The sequence below is a fragment of the Penaeus chinensis genome, chromosome 7, assembly GCF_019202785.1.
Source record: "Penaeus chinensis breed Huanghai No. 1 chromosome 7, ASM1920278v2, whole genome shotgun sequence".
In the NCBI taxonomy this organism is placed as follows: Eukaryota; Metazoa; Arthropoda; class Malacostraca; order Decapoda; family Penaeidae; genus Penaeus; species Penaeus chinensis.
Window position 1 is genome coordinate 35,765,441 of NC_061825.1, and position 6,054 is coordinate 35,771,494.

A 6,054-nucleotide genomic window follows, 5' to 3' on the forward strand; every position below is an offset into this window, starting at 1 on the left:
ACACTCTTTCCAATGTATATGAATGCTACACTGACGGATCCTTGCAGTCTGGGTGCAGAGCAGGATGCGCTTTTGTTGTATATAAAAACAATATTTTGCAGCACCAGGATTGTAGGAGGGTTCATGACTGGGCTAGCACTATGCAAACCGAGTTGGCAGGAATACTCATGGCCACCGAATTTCTATTGAAACAAGGCTCAGGGGTCATTTTCTGCGATTCACAGAGTGCTCTCCAGGCTCTGAACACTCTAGACAAAGGTGCGGGAAATATTGCAAATGACATCAGGATAAACGTGTATCGTGCAAAAGAACGAGGCCATAATATACGTTTTGTGTGGATTCCATCGCATGTTGGAATCCCTAGGCATGATCATGCTGATCGCCTAGCAAAGTCAGCATGTGACAAACAAAGTGTGGACATAGATCTTGGGATACCTCTTTCTAGGATTTTCTACATCATTAAAGCCTCCTTCAGAGAGGACTTGACTGAGTTGATTAATTCTCAGCGCCCTGAAAGCTGTAGCATAAAGCACTATGACCGGTTTAGGCAAGATTCCTTCATCTATGGTTTATATAAAACAAGAACAAGACAGTGTGATGTTGTGACTGCAAGAATCAGGCTTGGGTATAGATTGTATTGGCAGGTCAGTACAGTTTGTAATGTCGAAGAAACTAAGTGTAAACTGTGTAATGAAGAATATAAGCGAACACTTGTACATTATATCTCAGAGTGCCATGTGATACAGCCTTTCAGGCCACCTAGCATGAGGTACGGAGAACTATGTAACTACTTCATATCATCTGATGCCCTAGAAGATATACTTATGTTGTATCCTAAATTTGGAATGTAGTATCACATAACCGAATATAAAATGTATTAATGCTTTCCCACGCCCAAGCTATATGCCGGCGTGGCAGATGAGTGGATAAAGGACTGTGCAATTGTTCCTTTCCTTAAAACTGATATAAGTACTCATAGCAATGTTATAGGCTAAAATTCAAATGTAACACTATGTAATGTTATGACCATGCATTAAATGTACCACAGCTTGCCCACGCCTGTGCAGTTAGCCAGGGTGGTAAATAAAGAACTAAACTAAAAAATTCGACTTGGCGGCCGTTCCCTTACAGTCAACACACACACACACACACACACGCACTGTAAAGGGTTTTAATGAACACCTTAAACATATGGTTTAGCAGGAGTAGTGAAACGGACGGTTGGCTTAACCTCTTTTATTGAGAAGCGTAAGCAACACAGATATTCACACGGATACAAGTCTTGGTACAGGCTTAGTGCTAGGTCTGCCCTGAGGGCGGGCGCGCTGGAGCCAGCCTGACCCGAAGCGGCCGGCAGGATAACCTAGGTTATCCTGAGCCTTAAGTACTGGTGGGTTCGTGGGGTACGCCCTGTTTTAACCAGGGCGCCGGGTGTTTCCCTCGAGACGCATCTGGAGTAAGGTCAGGTCAACCAGCTGCCCGTGCCTGTCACACGCACACACACACGCACAAACGCACACGCTCACGCACTCACACCCACACATACACACGTAGACACACACAAACACAGACATACATACACATATTCAAACATACATAGATACACAAACAGACATACACACGCACACACACAAACACACAATGTAATTTCTTATGGATTACACACACACACACACACACACACGTACACACATACACACATACGCACACTTGCACAAACATAAATGAATAAATATAAACCTACACACACACACACACACACACACATACATACACACACACACACACACACACACACACACACACACACACACACACAAATACACACATACACACACACACAAAAAAAATTATATACGTACACATGAACACACACTTACATGCACAAACATTAATAAATATGTAAAGGGATTATATAACATATATATAAATTAAATTCATTTGTTAACTACTATATCGGGTTTATAGTAAGGAAGTAAGTCTGTCGTGGTGATGATACTGGCGAGTGCTTGTAAACCACGGGCATGCGCAGAAGGGAGGTGCAGGTGAGGCAAGTGATGTTTATCGTTAACTATAGTGACAGTGTATTTTCTCGTGTGTAAATGAGAGAATTGTTTTCGCTGTGTTTCCTATAGTTCGAAGTTCGGAAGTCGTAATTCGCTCCCCGTACTCAGTTACGTGTAAGGGTCGAGTGACTGCTAAATACTCGTGCCTCGTAGCTGTGATTATCAGCCTTGTATTGTGCTGTGGATGTCACGTTTGGAGTTGTTCTCCTATTTATTTGTGGTATTTTATTAATAACATTAATTGTTTGTTAAATTGTTATTCACTTATTTTTGTTTGTTCGAAATTAACATGAAGTCAGTAACTGATATTTTGAGAGAAGCTTAGGCTCTCGGTTTGAGTCCAGAAGCTGTTGAAAGATTATTAGAACATGAGCAAGCAAGAGAGGAACGCGAGGAGCGAGCTTCTGAACGAGAGATGAAAAAAATAGAATTAGAATTAGAAGAGGCTGATAAACGCCGCTCTCACGAACTCGCTATGGCCCAGTTATCGTGTTCTAATGCCGAAAGTAAGAGTACGTCTCTTCAAATGTATGATAATTTAAGATTGCCTACCTTTCACGATGGTCAAGATGAAATAGATAGCTACTTGCAGAGATTTGAGCGGTTAGCTACTCTTCATAAATGGGATAAACAAGATTATCACGTTTATTTAGGATCAGTTTTGAGAGGTCACGCGTTGAAAGTATAGGTATCATTACCTGACGAGACGGTGGAAGACTATGAGAAGTTGAAAGAGGCTTTACTCAGAGCTTACTCCGTGGATGCTGATATATATAGACGTTTGTTCAGGGAGAGTAAATGTGGGGAGAAGATTCACTCTTCGATTTTTTGGTCAGAGAACAGATTCTTAATGATTGCAGTGCTGATTTAAGGGTTTTCTTAAAAGAACATTATTATAATAGTGCTACCGAAATGGCAGAGGCTGCGGAAAGGTACAGGAGTGCGCATAATTTTCGCGGTCGATCGCAGGATAATGAACCGATTAGCCATGGGTGTGGTAAGACTGGACACATTAGGCCTCAGTGTCCTGATAATCCTAGAAATTATAAGAAAATGAGCACTAGTAAAGATAACTTTGTTTTTGAGTCGGAACTAAAACCAAACCGGTGTATAATTGATGATAATGGGTGTGTTTTCAATAAACAAGCTGAGGTAATGTTGGATTCTGGTTGCTCTACAATGGTTGTGACAGACAGTCTCGTTCCATCAAATTATAAATATGGGAAACTCGTAGAGGTATACGATTACTTGGAAATTTCTAATTGTTTTCCTCAAATAAGGTGTTTTATTAAAGTTCTTTACTGGCTGGGTTAATGCCATAGCAGCGCCTATAAAATTTGTAGACATAATAATTGGACTTTTTCCAGGTGTTAAAATCCCGCCTGAATCAGAACCTGATGAATCTCCTGCCAATCTTGATCTTCATCTTTTCGAATCGTCTGGAGATCCTTTCCCCTCTTCTAACTCTCTGAATCATTTGCCTAAGGTACGTAATACTGTTCATTCCAAATCGTTTGAGACTGTTATGAGAGTGGAGACTCTTGCAATGACGGAACGATCAGAAGAACGTAAGCCTCTGAAGTGTCCCGCAGTGTCGCAACTTGACATCAGTAAACTTGACGTCATCAATGCTCAGAACACATGTCCTACTTTAAAGTCAATTAGGGAAAAGATAAAGACAGGGAAAATAGTCAATGTTAAGAATAGAGCAGTGAAATATGAAATAATTAATGGATTAATCCATAGAATCTGCTTAGATGGTAAATTCGATCACGAAAAGGGTAGAAAATAACTGGTTGTTCCTGAGACTTACAGAAGTAAAATATTAAATCTTGCTTATGATTCATTGACAGCTGGCCACTTTTCACACAGGAAAACTAGCCATAAGATATTCCTTAAGTTTTTTCTGGCCTGGAGCAGGAGCAGATATCAAGCGTCATTGTAGATCGTGCCACATCTGTCAAAAGGTTTCGCACAAAGGCCGCGTTAAGAGGGTGCCGATGAAAACTGTTCCCGTCATTTCAGAGCCTTTTTCACGTGTCGCTATTGATCTTGTGGGTCCGATATCACCTTGCTCCGACCGCAGACACAGATACATTCTGACTATGATAGATTATGCTACGCGTTTGAAGAACATAGACACCGTGACTATCGCAGAGAGTTTAGTTGAGATTTTCTCTCGGGTTGGTATCCCAAAAGAAATCTTGTCGGATCGCGGAACTCGGTTTCGATCAAACCTAATGGCCGAGATTCATAGATTGCGGTCAGTTAAAGCTCTGTACACAACCCCGTATCATGCGAGTTGCAATGGCGCGGTTGAACGTCTAAATGGTGTCTTGAGAGCAATGATTAAAAAGTTGTGCTCTGACCATCCGCGAGACTGGGATAGATATCTTCCCGCCGTTCTTTTCGCTTACAGGGAAATCCCGAACGATTCGCTGAAGTTTTCTCCATTTGAACTCCTTTATGAAAGAACAATTAGAGGTCCACTTACCATTTTGCACGAACTTTGGTCTAATGACGAGATTGATAAGGAAGTAAAGTCTACTTATCAATACGTTACCGAATTAAGATGCTTGTACTCTTGCCCACTGATCACAATAAAATGATTATGCAATGGAAAGGACCTTATCCACCCATAGGCGTTAAAGATAATTGAGTAGATTATACCATCAAAGTGCATGAAGCGATACTTCCGTCGTGATGAAACTGCACCTGAGAAGAACAAAATTGTTAATGTATGCATAGTGGATGAAAATGATTGTGATGTAGATGAAACTATGTATCTGGAATTGACAAGTCTCCTTCAATTCAATATTGAGAGGATATATGGGAGTGCCACCCTTGCCTGATATATATATATATATATATATATATATATAAATATATATATATATATATATATATATATATATATATGCTTCATATATGTGGGTGCTTCATGCTCGGGGTGATGTGAAGCGATGGTGTGGTAGCCTAGTTAGCGTTAAGTGCTTGCATGCCTTCCCGCTTTCAGCTGCCACCGCTGGCTAGCCTGGTGCGAAAAAGGGAGCAGCTATGCATAAGACTCCCCTGCCAGCTCATAGCCTCTCCATCATCAAGACTTCTGCAGTGCCTCCTCGTGGTCACCCATGGAAACTAGGTACCTTGCAGTCCTAGGCTGAACTGTGGAGGTTCTTGGAGCAGCAGGAGGCCCTAAAGGTACTAAGCTATGGCCCACCGGCGTGTGGATACGCCCTGGCTTCGTACTAACTCCTGCCCCCGCGCCCCCTGGGGTTAATGGGCGGCTGTGGGGAGGCAGGCCTTGCCAGTCGGCCCCCCCGAGATAACCACTGGCAACAAACTGTGTAGTTGTTGGTGCTGGGGGGAGGGCTAAAGTCACTCCCATCCAGCAAGTACGGCGGGCTGTGGGTCCCTCTGGGTTGGCGACCGCTTGGACTCGGGTGGGGAGGGGGGGTTACCCCCCATCCCAGCTGGGTCCCAGCGGCCGCCAACCTGGTGTGATGCTTGTGGGGGAAAGCCCCAGGGAGCCCTGCAGGCGGATTATGGGGCCTGCAGCCAGCCAACCTCCTCTATATGGGGCGGCGTCGGTAGGGGTGGGAGACGTGTCGCCCAACTGGAGTGACTGCCCGAGGTTAGACCTCAGGCGGACTGTCAGGGTGGGGGCTAGGAACGTCTGTTCCCTGCGACAGGACAATCGGTTACCATTACTATCGAGGGAATTGAAGCAGCTGAGAGTTGAGGTGGCTGCTCTCTCGGAGGTGAGAAGACCTGGCAGCGGCACGATTAGTGTGGGTGGCTACACCTACAACTGGTCGGGCCGCAGCGATGGCCACCATCTCCAGGGAGTAGCCATAGCCATCTCCAGTAGACTTCAACCCTCGGAGTTGAGGTCACTCCAGTCGATGAGCGTATCATGGTATTGAGACTGAAGCTTTCATTTGGCTTCATGTCTCTTGTTGCTGTATACGCTCCTATGGATGTATAT